Source organism: Euprymna scolopes, chromosome 8 (genome assembly GCF_053919585.1).
Source record: "Euprymna scolopes isolate OS-2025 chromosome 8, ASM5391958v1, whole genome shotgun sequence".
NCBI classification, from domain to species: domain Eukaryota; kingdom Metazoa; phylum Mollusca; class Cephalopoda; order Sepiida; family Sepiolidae; genus Euprymna; species Euprymna scolopes.
Window position 1 is genome coordinate 52,344,111 of NC_136489.1, and position 17,666 is coordinate 52,361,776.

General features: G+C 40.6%; 1 protein-coding gene and 1 pseudogene across 2 annotated transcripts in view; one reads left to right on the forward strand and one right to left on the reverse strand.

Moving 5' to 3' along the window:
* Positions 1-17,666, forward strand: part of LOC145283566 (GPI-N-acetylgalactosamine transferase PGAP4-like) — a 62,278-nt gene that overhangs the window by 7,813 nt on the left and 36,799 nt on the right. Inside the window, exon 2 of one of the 2 annotated variants that reach the window (XM_080132468.1) lies at positions 1,830-1,941. The exons of the other annotated variant lie outside the window; for it this stretch is intronic. The gene's annotated coding sequence lies outside the window, so the exon portion shown is untranslated. The remainder of the gene's footprint in view (positions 1-1,829; positions 1,942-17,666) is intronic. 2 annotated transcript variants of the gene reach the window in all.
* Positions 6,510-6,649, reverse strand: LOC145284194 (U2 spliceosomal RNA; annotated as a pseudogene).

Consider the following 17,666-nt stretch of genomic DNA (forward strand, 5'->3'; position numbering starts at 1 on the left):
TCGATAATCCCAACCTCAAGAGATGCTTGTTCTCGCTCCAACTAATCCTAAATCTATTGCCAGAAATTTTCCCTTTTTTCTTTGTAAAAATTAAAAGCGATACACGTTATCTTTAAGTGATCATCTGTGTGTGTCATCCTTTTTTGCTATTGCCGTTACTTCATGCCTTCTGTCTCCTTTATCAGTTGTATGTTTTTCGAGCTAAATAAAAACACTAACAAATTATCCAGTTAGGTAAAAAAGTAACTTATCTTGCCTTTGATAACATTTATTTGTTATATATTTGTATTTTGACAACTTTTTCGAATCTATGTTTATAATAATACAAACCCAGTTACTCTTCTGCAAACCTGGATAAGTTTTGCATGCTTGAACATGGTTTAAAGTTGAAGGCTTAAGGTTGTTTAAAGCGTCTATTTAATTCGAACCTCAAGTAGCGCCGTTGGTAAGTTAGAACAACAAGATGGCCGACATCACACGTCCAATTGGGAAGTCTCGATAATCGCTTTAATCATGAAAACAAAACAAAATACAGTAAGAAATTCACCCAATAAATATCACAGTGACACTTATTGGGTGAATTTCTATCAGTATTTTGTTTATTTTTCAAGTTTCGAGCCATTACTGACACTATAAAGACTGCAGTGGTAGGTGTGTCAGAAATTTCGTGAAAATAGTGAATAATTCCACCCCATCTTTCCAAACTTATAACTCCTCGAAAAATGCAATTCAAGCCCTAATTTTTTTTTCAATTAAAGGAGCAAGGACCAAGGTTTCATTAAAAAAAAAAAAAAAAAAAGCAACGTGTTTTTTTTTTAAAAAGGTTTTAAACTTCGGACTTTACAGGTAAATTTCTAAAAAACAATACTTTTTTTTTGTTTTAAATTTGAATATATTATTTATTGATCTTTTCTCTTCAATTTGTGATATATAAGACTTTGGTACATAAATTAATTATTTACTTTTTAATAGACATTTCAAAATGGGAGGCGTGAATTATTCGACCCCCTGTCTTTCCAAGCTTATAACTCCTTGAAAAATGTAATTCAAGCCCTAATTTTTTTTTTTCAATTAAAGGAGCAAGGACCAAGGTTCCATTAAAAAAAGAAGAAGAAAAAAAAAACAAATAACGTGGTTTAAAAAAAGGTTTTAAACTTCAAACTTTACAGGTAAAATTCTAAAAAAACACTACGTTTTTTTTTTTAAATTTGAATATATTATTTATTGACCTTTTCTCTTCAATTTGTGAGTAAATTAATTATTTACTTTTCGGTGAGTAAATTAATTATTTACTTTTTAATAGACACTTGAAAATGGGGGGGGGGCGTGAATTTAAAAAAAAAACGTTTGTCTAAAATATTATATTCGATTTATTGAAAATTTCACATTGACCCTGAAAATATCGTAAAAATAGAATCAATAGAAAAATTTTGATAGATTTTTAAAGTTAAAAAATTGAAAAATATTAAGTTCGGAAAATTCATTACTGTTTTAAAAAAAATATTTCTATTATTTTTAAAACAACTTTAATAGTTTATTTTGGAAGTATAATCACTAAAGAAAATAAACAACCCACTTTTAACAGAGAAATTACGAGGTTTTTATATTTTATTCGCAGTTTCGTGTTAGAGGTGTCAAAAATTCCTACATATGTCGGCCATGTTCTTGTCGAACTCGGCACTAGTTTTTCAAAGCAAATAAAAGCTTTAAATATATTAAAACACACAAAACTTATTCAGATAGGTAGAAGAATAACGTATCTTGCCTTTGGTAACATTTAATTGCTATATTTTTAAAATTTCTTTTACCCTTTTGTTTTCATCTGTTAGCTTCGCTTGGATCACCTTTTTCTTTTTTTTAACGGGACATTTCTTTATGCGACACCGGCTACTGAGCTCATCTTTACTTCCGTGAAAGGAATTACCTGTATCCATTTTATCTGTATGTATCTTCGGTTTAATTCATCTTTTCTTTTTGAATTCTTTCAATACATTTCTGTTTTTCTATTTATCATCTTTCTGAAACGTACAATTTACCTATTACCTGTCCTGAAATTGTTTGTTATTTTGAAATAACCTCGGTCTTTCGTGTTTTGACGAGCGCGTAATTATTCTCCGACTTTCATCTTTTCACGTCATCTTCAATGTCTTCCGGATGATTAATAAAATCAATAATTTTATCAAATTTTCTAAACTTTAAAATTTGTATTTATTGAAAAGGGTTAAATGCTACTTATGCTTTTTAACATTCCCAAGCAAACGAATTGTTTTCATTTTATGAGTTCCGTCCGTGCAAGGGAAGAGTTAACGATACTTATGCAGAATACAGATCGTGCTATATTTTAGATAGGACTTTAAAGCTGCATTTAATTTTTACGGTATCTGTCGTTCATTAAATCATTAGGTGAAAGTACAGAATAGTCAAAACGTGCCGTCCCCTCCCCATGTTAAGAATGGTTTTCGAAACAATATTTTCATGTCAGCACGGACTGTATTCTGCATAAATATCGAGTTAAAAAAAATTCACCTCATGTTAAGAATCACTTTCTAAATTTGCTTGGGGATGTTATAATGCACAAGTGCCGGCTGAATATTGGTACTTATGCAGAAAAGATACCGTGCTGAAATGAAAACGTGCTACTAGTGCACTTATTGATCCGTTCCGAAATAATAACGTTATTATTTAAAAAGCGTTCTTAACAGGAGGAGAGGAGGGTGTTTTGTAACTATTCTGCGTTTTCACCTAATTTAATAAACAAAGGATACCGTAAAACTTGAATTTAACTTGAAAATAATATAAAAGAAAGGCACGGTACCTTCTCTGCATAAGTACCTAAATATTTACTTAAGCTGCAGCCAGTTATGCACTTTATTAGAATGGGTTTTGTGGTTGTGAAAATTTCGAGAGTGATTTTGGAGCCTTTAAACTGTCACTCCGAAAGTAATTTCTGGTTAGAATTTAAGCTCATGAACCGAAATCAAGTATGTTGGTTTATTTGTGCTCCCAGTGAACACGCGACTATTGCGTCAAAGAACCAAACATTTAAAAGAAAGAAAAAAAGGCATTAGACTAAAAAAAAAAAGTCACGGTGACATTTGATTGGATGGATTTCTATGAGTATGTTTTATTTTCGAGTTTTGAGCGATTAACGAGACTAAAGATGAAAGTCTCATGCCGACCGTTTTGACAAGTGCTGACTGCTGCTCGGCACTACTTGCATTTCAAACTTAAACGCTTTAAAATAAGTTAAGATACCAAAGATTTATCCAGGTATCTTGCCTTTGGTCACATGTATTTGTTTCATGACCACCTTTTCGATTCGCTGTCTTTGTAAAAAATGGCCTTAAAATATTTTGAAGAGTTCTAAAATCGATTTGCCTTTACTGACTAGTATCTGGTCGGAACAAATCATAACGAGATTGATAGTTAACCTTCGGTTTTCAAGGTTTGAATTCTTAACTACTTAAAACTCTTTGTCTTTTTGTTTAAGAGCAAAGTATAGTACCTGTTTTGATATTATACTTCATCTTTTCTGTATCTGATTATGGTCAGTGAAGGAGAAATTCTTCTTGATTGAGTCAATTAAAAAAAAAAAAATCTTCCAGTCCAGGCTGACCCTTTCTACGACGCTGGATTTTTGCGATATTAAAAATCGACCTTGGGTCTAATTCTACCCTCGTGGGGAGACAAGTACCCTAAACCTCCTAAAATCTAAAGAAAAATTTATGCGGAATATGGACCGTGCTGAAATAATAACATTAACTGGAGACTTATTCTTAACGTGGAAAGGGGGGGGGGGTAAAAACAAATAAACTATTCTGTCCTTTCACCTAGCAATTTAATAAACAAAAGATACCGTAAAAATTGAACGTGAAAATCCTATCTAAAAAATTATACGGTCCATATTTTGCATTTAAGTACACCGACACCGCACCTTTTTCTTTTTCCTTTCTATATTTCAAGTATGAATGGAATTTAAAAAATCTTTACGTAGCGACTAATAACCACGCCCATAACCCTGTCTATTTCTTAATAATAATAATAATAATAATAATAATAACTAGCGGGACCTGTGGAAATTCCACAGCGGCATTTTTCCTATGTAATATATTGTTGCTGGGCATGCTGTGAGCGTTCTGTTCTGCATGAATGAAGGCACAATCATATTATTCTACTTTTTTATTAAAACTGTATCGCCCCCTTACTAAAATAATAACTTTGATATATTTCCTGGGCTGATTATTTCATTACAAACACACCGGTCAATTAACTCACATTTTATCATTTTTCATAATTATTGAATATGTTACTATGTTCGACAATAATTTTTCATAATTTCAACCCACATTATCGCCCCTCCCTTTACTAAAATATTAAATTTGATATATTGTATTGGCTGATTATTTTATAAAAAGAAAAACACAACTATCAATTAACTCACATTTCATAATTTTTAATAATTCTTGAATATGTTACTAATTTTGACAATAATTTTTCATCATTTATAACTCGCCATATCGCAAACTTACTAAAATAATAACTTTGATATATTGTCTAGGCTGATTATTTCATTACAAACACACACATCAATCAACTCACATTTCATCATTTTTCGTAATTCTTGGATATGTTACAAATTTCAACAATATTTTTTTATAATTCAAACCAACGTTGTCGCCCAACCTTACTAAAATAATAACTTTGATAAATTTGCTGGGTGGATTATTTCATTTCAAACACTAATCAATTAACCTCCATTTCATCATTTTTCATAATTCTTGGGTATGTTACTAATTTCGACAATCACTTTTCATAATTTATACCCACATTATCGCCACCTCCTTAATAAAATAATAACTTTGAAATATTGTCTGGGCTTATTATTTTATTACACACACACACTAATGCATGAAATCACATTTAATAATTTTTCATAATTCTTGGATATGTTACTTTCGACAATCATTTTTCATAATTTTAACCCACATTTTCACCCTTCCCTCTTTACTAAATAATAATTTTGATATATTGTCTAGGCTGATTATTTCCTTACAAACACACGAATGAATTAGCTAATATTTTATCATTTTTTCGTAATTCTTGGATATGTTACTAATTTCGACAATAATTTTTCATAATTTAAGCCCTCCTTATCTCCTTCCCTTTACTTATATAATAAATTTGATATATTGTCTAGGCTGATTATTTTATTATAAACACACAAATCAATTAAATCATATTTCGTCATTTTTCGTAATTCTTGGATATGTTACTAATTTCGACAATAATTTTTTATAATTAAAACCATCCTCGACGCCCTCTCTTACTAAAAAATTACTTTGATATATTGTCTGGGCTGATTATTTCATAAAAACACAACTATCAATTAACTCACACTTCATCATTTTTCTTAATTCTTGGATATGTTACTCATTTCGACAATTATTTTTAATATTTTAACCCACATTATCAACCCCCCACTACTAAAATAATAACTTTGATATATTATCTGGGATGATTATTTCATTGCAAACACAGTAATGCATTAAATAACATATTACATTTTTCATAATTCTTGGATATGTTACTAATTTCGACAATTATTTTTCATAATTTAAACCATCCTTATCGCCCTCTCTTACTAACATAATTACTTTGATACATTTCCTGGGCTGATTATTTTATTATAAACACACAATCGATTAACTCACATTTAATCGTTGTTCATAATCCTGGATATGTTACTAATTTCGACAATAATTTTTATAATTAAAAACCCACATTATGCCTCTTCCTCCTATTTATATAATATATTTGATATATTGTCTGGGCTTATTATATCATTACAAACACACCAATCAAGTAACTCACATTTCATCATTTTTCATAATTCTTGGATATGTCACTAATTTTGACAATAATTTTCATAACTTTAACCCACTATGTCGCTTCCCCTTACTTAAATAATAACTTTGATATATTGTCTGGGCTGATTATTTCATTACAAACAAATCAATCAATTCTGGGTATTCTCATAGTATATATGTTTCACTTATCTTATCCAATCCCGGGTGACACCGCATATTCTGCTAATATATATTATTCACCTATCTCATTCGATCCCGGGCGACGCTGGGTATTTTGCTACTATATAGTAGCAAAATACCCACCTATCTCATTCAATACTGGGGACGCTTTCTGATAGTATATATTTGCACATCTCATTCAATACCGGCACTGACTTCATATCCGCCAGCCCACTGTTGAAAAAATACATTAAATAAAGTAATGTTTTAATCGTAAACAGTTTCAGCCATTTCCGAGGAGTAAACAAAAAAAAATAATCAGAACGGACATTTTCCAGGTCATTAATCAGAAGTGACATTTCCTGGGCATTTTGTAATTAAATCAGAAATAACTTTTTCCAGTTACTTTTTTAATATTAAAACTTTGTTACATTTAACATAGTACCTATTCACAATGCCTCCCCACGGGACAGATTTAGACACCAGGGTTGTTTTTTAACGTGGAGAAAAAATTGTCTTAGTCGTAAAGGATTTCTCTTCCACTGAGAGAGAAGAAATTGAAATGTAGCACATGAAGAACAGATACTACACTTTGATCTTAGCCAAAAGGCCAAGAAAGACAAATCATTTTTATCAGCTTTGTCTCAACAGCGACACCAATTTTTTTTTATTTGGAAATTCCACTTTCCTTTTTTAGGGATGCACAGCATGATAACGGACGGAGCGATAAGCGTAATAATTAATGATAATAATAAAACAAATATTATGGAATCTACGTTAATAATCAATTGCATCCTTTTTTTTTATAACTTGGTGCAAACTTTGGAATCTAAAACTTAATTATTGGTTCACCGACTTAATCGGATTTGGACTTTAGAATTCACCTTCATCTGTTCATCCGTTCGTTCCCAAAATTCTCAAGAACTACTCATTACATTTTTCTGAAATTTTGCATTAAGTTACAACTACCCAAGGGAGGAAATGTAACATTCTCAGATTTTTGATAAAAATTCCGGTTGCATCCGTAGGGGGTCCAAGAGGGGCAAAATGGCCAAAAATTGCACGTTTCGGGACATATAATCTTTTCCGACTATTAGATTTTGCTGAAAATTACTCAAAAGTAAGACCACATGATATACATTTGGAAACGTAATATTTGACCTTGGGAAAATTCTGGTTGTGTCCCCAGGAGTCAAAAAAGGGGATCAAAATGGCCCAAAATAACACTTTTCGACACATAGAATCTTTTCCAACCATTAGATTTGGCGGAAAATTACCCAAAAGAAAGACCACATGGATATATGTATGGAAAGATAATATTTGACCCTACAGATGCAATGGCCTTCACCTTCACCGAGGTGCATGACTTGACACAAAAAAAAACAACTTCTTAATCAACTGCTAACGCACGCGTCACTGTAAAGTCCAATGACAACAACCACAACCTTCTCACTCGACCTGCCTTTTATACCACTCTCTCAATCCCTCCTCTTGCGCATGCGCCTGGAGATTTCTGACAACCTCGAGACTTCCGCTTATAAAAACCCAAGTTTTGTTGTCGCACATGCCTACACAAGGCACAAACATGTGGGCGTTTGTTTTGTTGGTAAGTACTACACTCCCCCCTGATCTGATGATGCACTCTGGGGGTGGCGTCTTAGTTCGCTGGCTTCTGCGAAGGGTGGTATTTACAATCTCGGATTCAGGTTCTGGTTCTTGGTGTGGTTCTGGTTCTGGTTCTGGTTCTGATCCTGCCTGATCAGACGAACTACAACTACCACTCTCTTGCTCGGTGACCTCACTTATCAGCAGCTCATCATCTGATGATTCATCGCTCTCTGTAGTTGTGAAATGTAATTCACTAGCTGGGCGAAGATCGCGCACATGGCGTGGGGTTCCATCAACAAGGACCGACTGCTGGCTGACCACTCCAAATATTCGTCCTTGCTTGAATTTGGTGGTGCACCGGTTTCCAGAGGGTCTTACCCAAACTGGATCCCCTACCTTGTATTTGTCATAACTCTCCTCGTCGATTGGCTGGACAGTGTCAATGCCCTTTATCCTAACACGGTATGTGTGTATGGCATTGGCCGGTGCTGTTGTTAGTGTCTTCCCATCCTTTGGTGTGATGTTATACCAATACGTGGCCTCCGTAATGGTGCATTGCTTTCTGGCAGCAATTCTCTTGATGCTGCAATGGCTCCTCTCAGCAATGCCATTCCCTGATGGCACATGAGCACATCGCAGTCGTAGTCGGACACCCCACTCATTCAACAACTGCCGAACTTGGTGGCTACAAAAAAGCAGCATCGTTGTCCATCAATATCTCTTCCGGCGCACCTCGCTCAGAAAAGATAGATGACAGTTGGCGGACAACATTCGCTGTGTCCTGCCTGGTCATTTGCCACCACACCGCAAAACTAGTGGATCCACAGTCGATAAGGGTTAGAAAGGGCTTACGACTGTAATGGGTAATATCCATCGCTACTCGTTGCCACACATGCTCAACCTCCAATCACCCCTTCTGCCATTGCTCAGGTGCAGGATCGATAGACTGGCATGCCTCACAGTGCTTGATGATCTGCCTGACATCTGCCCTTGTCACTGCCGGGTCCACGCGCCTCGCAAAATACAGAGTTCTTTTGATACCTGGATGTCCACTCTGCACATGAATTCTTTGTATTTGGCATGAGCTAATCGCGCCAACTGTGCAAGATCGAGCAGCACATACCATTTGTGAGGCATACGGGTTAGTTGGTCTGCACAATTACAGTGTGATGCCACAAGCGTTACACTCACCGACAGGTCATACTCCGATACCAGACTCTTCAGGGTGTTTAGCTTCCGCCGGATTAACATCTCACTGGCTGGCTTAGTGCGGACTCTTGTTCGTCCCGAAAGAGTGTTGGACACCCAGTGGGAGACGCAGAGAGAATCCGTGTACAAGTGCAACTTCTTTGACTGCCATTGCAGTGCCAGATTTAAACCCTTCACAACAGCATCCAGTTCCGCCAGGTTGATGTGTTGAGCATCATTCACGGTCACAGCCAGCACGCGTCTTCAATTACGTTTCCACGTTGCTCCAATAACACTCCCAATGCCAAAGAACTAGTGTTAACCCACACATTCACAGTGTCCCCATCGACACACCATTCTCCACGGGCAGGGTCCTCCTTGTCAACTCTCTCTAAAGTTTCCGTCATCATCAGAGTTACAAAAGCATCATCAGATACATCATCCCAACCTGTAGTTACTAAACTTGCCCTACGTTTGATGACGCCCACAGCTGCTCGGAGCCAGCCACACGCTGGTAAGTGACCAATAAGTTTCCCACACAAGGAAAAAATAGTCCGCCGCGTAATAACATCAGGGATGTTTGGAATCTCACTGCCACGCCTCCATCGTAAGGTACCGTCTTTCCCGCAGACGTCCAATCCTAATACCCGTGCTCCATCCCTCAGACGTTCGGGATCCTTGCACTCCAACCCGAATTGAGCTAACTTTTCTCTGACGTGCGACGCAGATTGTATATCTTCATTGACGTACACATTGTCAATATAGGCCGATGTTGCTTCTTCAGTGGTCTTTTCCTGGGACAACACTGCATTTACAATGGTCTTCATGATTTGCGGTGCCACATTCAGCCCAAAGCCAAGTCGAGTAAGGCAGTATCTCTGACCCCTGAACCACACTGTCTGGAACGGCCACAGTGTCTCATCTACTCGCACCTGCAAATAAGCCTTCCGCAAGTCTACTATAGACACATTGGAGCCCTTCTGGCGCCATTCTCTCAGCTTGCTGGCGGACATGTCAGCATCGGCAGTGTACGTCTCAATGTATCTATTGAGTTCACGATAGTCCAGCACTGGACGAACTTTTGATTTGTTATGCTGGACTACAGCCATTAAGGGAATCAGACCCTTGGGTGGTCCCAGCTTGTTGGAGTAGGGGATCAGACATTCATCCTGGATCCATGCCTCAAGCTCCTTCTCGTATTCATTACGGGCCTTGTTGGGTATCGAGTACTCTGCAATGCTATTCTTGAGTTTGGTTGGCGCCCTTCCTTCTGTCCACTTCCACAATGCAGTCAATGCTTTTTGGTGATGGTTGTAGTCCACCTTAAAATCAGGCCGATCAATGTGAACTGCAGCACACACTGGGGTTTCTAAAAACTGCACAGTCCCATCTCTTCCGATAACAACTCCCCCCAGTGCCTTAATAGCATCATATCCCAACAGTACATCGAATCCCAGCAAATCCCCTCGCATCACCAGCACATTAATGTCTGCGGCCACACCAGAGTCTGTGTGGACTTTGACAGTTCCAGCTCCACAGCAAGCTTGCGTATTGCCACCTATTGTGGTTACTTTGATGTTCTGCTTTGTCCAGTTTCGACACAACTTGGCACTCATGATGGTGTGTGAGCACCCGCAGTCGAGAAGAGCTGAACAAGGCACTTGGTCCACGTACACATTTATTGTCGGTTGCGCCTCAATTAAATCTTGTCCGGGGAACAGGGTGGCACTGACGTCCTGCCCCCTGATGCATTTCCCACACAATTTTGGGATAAATGTCCATAATTACCATATTGAAAACAGCGCACGGGCGCCCCCGCCCCTTGTTAGTACAACTTCTTGCGAAATGGCCTCGCTGGCCGCAGCAGAAACATCTCCCATTGGTTGTGGGTCTCAAACTGGGACTCTTTTCAGCATTAGTCTTGGTTGCCTGCGCATTCATTACAACCGGTTTCCTCAGGTCCTCCTCATCTCTGATAATGGCTCGAGTGCATTCCAACAAATGTTCCATGGGCGTTACAGATATGCTGGTGGAAGCCGTCAACAATTGCTTAACATGGATGGGAAGGCCGGCCACAAATGCATACGCTAGTGTCTGCTCTGACACTCCATTGCCAAATAGAACTGCAAGTTTCTTCAGCTCCGCAAAGAAGACATCCACGGTTTCTCCTGGCATGAGTTTCCTAGAGGCAAATGTTTCGTAGGCCGTGCAGGGATCCATGGCGAATGCCTTGTATAAAGCATTTTTTATAGAGGTAACATCAGCCTTCTCCACAGCACTAAGTTGCTGATACACACTCAGGGCGCCTCCAGCCAATCTCAGGGGAATCACGGTATGCACCCCCTTTACTTCACAGAGGTTGAAGGTCAGCTCAACCCTTTCGACCCAGTCGACAACAGAAGTGGATCCGTCAAATTCGGGTATCAGTTTTAAATCAAACTTTGCCCCAGCCATAGTTGTCCAGGAAAAGAGACAAAACGAAATCACCGAAATAGCTTATGACCTTCACCTTCACCGAGGTGCACGACTTATATGACCTTCACCGAGGTGCACGACTTGACACAAAAAAAACAAACTTCTTAATCAACTGCTAACGCACGCGTCACTGTAATGTCCAATGACAACAACAACAACCTTCTCACTCGACCTGTCTTTTATACCACTCTCTCAATCCCTCCTCTTGCTCATGTGCCCGGAGATTCCTGACAACTACGAGACTTCCGCTTATAAAAACCCAAGTTTTGTTGTCGTGCATGCCTACACAAGGCACAAACATGTGGGCGTTTGTTTTGTTGGTAAGTACTACAACCTTGTCGTGGTTATAGGGCTTTTACTAAAGTTGCTTCATTACCTTTTATTCAAGAACATGACAAAGGCATCAGTTGGGGGTGGGGCATATAATTTTTGGCTTGGTCTTCTGTGTATTAAGTTTCCAGTCACGAAACTCCAATTGTCAGGCATTGCGATAACTACCTAGGTCAACGTTTATGTAGTGACCGTGTCTTTTCAATATTATTTGTTGACAAGAAAACCGTATCATTTTTCAATTTTTTGATGGGCCTATTTATTTATTTGCGTGTATACTAATTGATTAATTGCTTTCCAGAAAAGGTATAGTCGTCACCTGTATGAACAAGTCGAGAGGCTAACAAAGGAAGAGAGATAACTCAAGTTATTTTTAAAAGTTAAAAGACAAAGTTACGAACTTATGTCATCAGTATTTTTCCTAGATTACTTAACGTCTTTCTCGATTTGTTTATAAAGATGGCGACTATATTTTTGTTGAGTTTTAATTTCTGTGTTGTACGTATACAAAGAAACTTGTTATAAGTGACTGCTTTAAATGTTTAACACATTTTCAGTAAAAATAAGTTTATTTCACTCTAAATAATTTAGGTGATTGATATAGGAATTAATTGAAATGGGAACTCACTTTCTTCTTAATTATGACTTAATCTGTATCGTAAATCTATCAAGAATTCAGGGCTTGTTTTACAATAAATCGAGGTATGAAAAAATGGTTAAAAAAAATTAAAAAATGAAATGTTACAAAAGGCAAGATAAGTTACTCTTCTACCTACCTGGATAAGTTTTTTCATGTTTTAACTGATGTTAAAGTGTATTTTAAGTGTGAAGCACAATCAGTGCTTAGTGCGTATGTTAAAATTAAAATAGATCTTCCTAAAATTGCAGTTTCTTTTCATGTTATACATAAAACCTTTATATTAAGTTATCTTCTCCCGTTCAATTCTGTCTAAGCCAGCATTATTAGTGATACTGGCTTCCATTAGGAAGGTCTCATGTATGATATGAAAAGAAACTGGAATCTTAGGGAGATATCAATCATACCAGTTATTATAGGTGCCACAGGGCTTATGGAGAAGAACCTGAATCCTACCTAACTAATATTCCTGGTGAACCAAGTGCAAAAGAAATCCAGACAATTGCACTTAAAGGAACAGCAAGTATACTAAAAAGAGCTCTCGGTTGGTTTCAATAAAAAGTAGTGCAATTTTGGCAGCTGGTTTGGTTGCCCCATGCCCAGCATTACAATTTTCAAAGAAAGAAAATGGAAAAAAAGTTGCTTTCTTTCTCTTGTCCCATATCATTGTCAAGTTTAACAGCTCGGTTTTCTTGGTACATAACTGTAGGAATTGCATACTCATAGTGGATGGTGTATGACTTTGTTCTTTCTGGTAAATGTTCCTGAACCTTGCTGCTACACTGTATATTAAAATTTTAATAGATGGTCCAGTGGAGATATTTACACTAGATGAGCTTCAACTCTTTAGTCAATCTTCTTTATTAACCAATGATTACAGCATCTGGAAATACATGAAATAGAAGAGTGGTATCTGAAGAGCAACATCATGTATGCCCCCCCCCCCACACACACAAGTCTTTAAGGCATAAAGACGAGTGTTGTAAGATTTCCAGGTAACCAGTTAAGCTCAATGTGAATGGTCCATCTGGGCATGAGATCTTAATAAAATGTGTTGGTACATAAAGTAGATTTAGAAATTTAAAGTCTGTTTCAGTTTACACTCAGTTGGGCAGGTGGGCACGAGAGGCGGGTTGATCGACGTAGAGGCAAAGCATCTACTGGCTCCTGTGCGGTATCTAGGTCAGGCAGATACACCGGGCGTTCCTATAGGCCGGGGGCGTTGGGTGGCATCAGACCCCGAAGAGCCATAGGAATCTTCTGTTTGTGCTCGGCCACTGGTTTCTCCGTACTTGCAGAGGCTGGCTGAACAAATGCTGGGTCAGGGTTGGGAGGCATGACAGTGGTATCTGCTGAGTGTTCCTTTTGCTCGGGAGGCTTGGAAGGTGTGTTAGTGAGCGGTGTTGGTTGGTTTGACTATGGCTGTTCAGTTGCACTGCTGGGGCTGTGGGACGCAGGCGTTGGTCCGGGTAGCCTCAGGAGTGGGGAGCGTTCAATCACTGGTATGTATTTCTGCAGGAATTTCTGGTTCCGCAGTGTAATGAATTGTCGCACATCCACGACTATGCCAGTTTTGTCTCTTGGGGTTAGATCCTGTTTGGTTCTACATCCTCACACAGTCACCAACGACTAGTGGTGGCAGGGGACGAGTGTGTTCTATGAGCCGCTTGGAGATGCGCATGTGGTGGTTGCGGAGGGCTTCCTCTCTCGATGCCAGAGTTTCACGCCAGGTGCTGTTGGTACTTTCCGAGCTGTATGTGTATGAAATCCCAGATTGGCCTTCACATAGCCAGAGACAGCAAAGTATAACGGTCTGGAGTGTTGCGGTATTGGAGCATGGCTTGCTGGAATGCGTCTGTGTTGAGGGAACTGTCAATTTCGGTGTTGTTTGTGAGAAGTCGCTTGACACTCTTGACTCCTATTTCTGTGCGGCAGTTGCTGTGTGGGAATGTGACAGATGAAATCCGGTGGTGAACGCCCTAATTGTAAAGGAAATCACGCATCGTGACCAGTGAACTCAGGTCCTTCGTCGGATGTTATTTCATCACTGATACCATATGTTACAAGGATGCGACGTAGTGCTGAAATGAGTCCCTTGGAACCGTTGGCCGACTGTTTGACTATTGGCCAGTTGCTGTACCTGTCAACGACAACAAGGTAGTGTTTTCCACGGAATGTGAAGTAGTCCGCGGCGATACACTGAATCGGGTATTCGAGTAGAGTCGGAGGAGTTGGTGGTTGTTTGACGGAGAGATCCGATTGCATGGAGAGCAGCGAGAGCACATTTCGGTGATAGTGCGGGTCATTCCTGGCCAGAAGAATGATGACTTTGCATGCGAGCACATGGTGGTTACACCTTGGTGAGAAGAGTGCAGCGTCTGGAGCACGGGTTGCGGAGAGTTGGCGGGATGATGATTCGGACCTTGTAAAAGAATACCCCATCGAAGTCGGAGAGGTATTCTCGGAATTGATGGTAGGGTCGGATGTCATCAGGGAGATCTGTTGGGTGATCGGGGAAGCCTTGGTGGATGGCTTCTGTTAACCTGATCATGGATGCATCGCTGGATGTGACGATGCGAACATCATCCCACGTGATCGGTTTGATCACTGGTGATAGCTACCTGGGAGAAGATGCTGGAGTCGGAAGTGTCTTTGGTTTGGGTGCGGATTGTGGCAGGTATGGTAGTGCGCAGTCGACTTGACCCTGCTGATACACTGGAGCTGTGTCATCCATGTCATCAAGGAGTGTGAGTTGAGTTGCCTCGTTGACAGGGTGTCTAGATAGGCCGTCAGCTGCGGCATGGCAAGCACCTGGGATGTGGACCATCTTGAATCGATAGCGGAGCGACTTTTCCTTCAGATTGCAAAGCCTGGGGTTTGGGATGTCGTCGAGAGAGCGGTCAGTAAATATCTTCAGGAGGGGCCTGTAGACCACTGCAATGATCAGGTCGGGGCATCCCAGCACAAAGTGTTGACATTTGCCCAGAGTGTTGACTATGGGGAGCACCTCAACCTATACTGTGGCATAGTGGGATTCTGCCCCCGACGTGAAGCGACTACCAACCAGTGTGATCTTCCAGCCCGTTCTGTAGCAGCACGGCCTGGGGAACAAGCAATCACAGTGTTTCTGGAAGAGCCAAAACCCCATACCGTCCATGCTCCAGTCAGTCGCGAGGCAGGTTAACTTTGTCTTGTTGAATATTTCTACCCCCTTTTGAATTTCACTGATTATGATGGCTTTGGACTCCTCAAAAAGTTGATTCAGTGAGTTTGTCCATTGGAATGGATTGCCAGGTTTAAGTAGTATGCGGAATGGCTTCATGCACTCAGCGAAGATTGATGAGCCCGAACCAGCTGCAGACATCTGTGATGTTGTGAGGAGCAGGGAAGTCCTGAATCGCCTCTAGGTACCGGGAACATGGTTGTACTGTCGTTGGGGTGATCTCGAAGCTAGCAAATGTCACATGGGTCTTGGCAAAAACGAATTTGCTTGGATTCAGTATTATGCCATTGTTGCCACAGGTGTGCAGCCATTCTACCGCTTGGAAGAATGCATCTTCAATCGAGTCTGACCACATGAGGGTGTCATCCACACATTTGGTTTTCCGTGTGATGTGGGATACGATTTCATCAAAGTGACGACTGTAGCCATTCCCAGACGCGATGTAGCCCTATGGTTCGACGCGATAGCGGTAACGTCACCAAGGCGTAAGAAATGTGGTAAGGTGGCAGTCGTCTTTGTGGAGAGCAACGCTATGATAGTCATTCCAAGCATCGGATACTACTACTAGAGGTATGATCCTAGCCTGGTGGAAGGACGACTGGGTATGGTGGGTCTCTCTGGTGGCGTTATTGTTGAGGGGTTGTAGGTCAACTATCCGTCGAGGTTTGCCGGACTTCTTTGGGCAGACCATCATTTTGTGGCACCGGGTGACTGGTGTGCTGATTGGAACAGGCTCTATCATCTCGAGATGAACGTGCTTGTCCAGGCCAGCTTTCACCTCATCTTGCCAGTGCACGGGTATGGGTGTGTGGGAGGCGACGGGCTGAGTGTTGGGGTCGACCATGGGGCGCAGAGGGGGACCAGCCATTTTCGGTAGTGGTTGGTAGTCATAAACATTGAAGGTGGTGGACTTGTAGTACTCTAGGAGCCATGTTTCCAGCTTTTCACGGTTTTCCTCTGTGGGTGGGTATGGGAGCGATGTTGGGCGGGTCGAGGGTTGTTGATGATGAGAACAATTACACATCTGTGTCATGTCTGTGACAACATTTGAATTGTTGGTTTTGGATGTCCCACCGATTGTGGGGAAGCTGGTTGGTATCATCCCAAGGGCGATACATGCTTCCTTCGACAAAAACAGTTTGTCCGTTGAGTCAGAGAAGTAGATGATCTGTCTTGTTTCCATGGCTTTTCTGGACAGGGATATCCCAGAGATTCTTAAAACCGTGGCGCCTGTGATGTCAATTCCATGATTATTGGCAGTAGTCATCTTCATGTGATGTGGATGCAGATGTCTCTTTTCCAGCCCCAGTTTCAAGAGAAGCGTTGTACCGGCTAAGCAAGACTGGCAGCTGGTGTCAGCCAAGGCTTTGAAGGGGATGGTACGCGAAGGGATGGTCTCCAGTGTTGAGAGTACAAGGGCATGTGTATCAAACGAGGTGGCGCTAACTGTCACGTCAATGCAAGGCTGGGGGTCAGAAGGCCGCCGCTCCCATGCGTCGCAAAACTCATTGTATATATGGTGGTCGAGCTTTATGGCATCAATTGCCGCAAAAGAGACATTGGCGATCGGGCACAAGGTGTTAAAGATGGCTGTGGCAGCATCTGGGCTTGGCGCTGTTCCAGCGGAGGGTGACTTTTGACGTGTCTGTCGCCATACGCCCTCAGAGTGGTGAAGTATTCCACATTTGGTGCATGTGTGATTATATGCCGGGCATTTCTGCATACGCTCCTGTCTGGTTCGCCCATGGCCTGTGGTGCCACAGTAATCACAAAACTTGGTACCTTTGGTGGTGTCACGAGCTGTTTTCGGTTTGTTGTGACGCATGTACGTGCTTACTGCGGTGGCTGTAACTGAGGTAGGAGTCTCAGATAAGTGGCTTGCAGAGCGCTTGCCGCTCTCTTTGGCCTCGACAAACTGTAGAACGTCCTCTAGCCTCACGTGCTGTTTTGCCTGGCCGAGGACATCTAATCGGATGTCCTTGTCTTCCAGTCCACGAATGGTGGTGTCCCAGATCATGATGTCGCTGAAATTGACCTCCAGGGCACACGTGCATATTTTCTTGAAGTTACAGATGCTGGCCTGTCCGTGGAGGAGGGCGGCGTACATCCTCAAAGGCTCATTGCGGTCCTGGCGAGTCTGTTGAAGTTGGAGACGAGCAACCATGATGTTCTCTTGGCG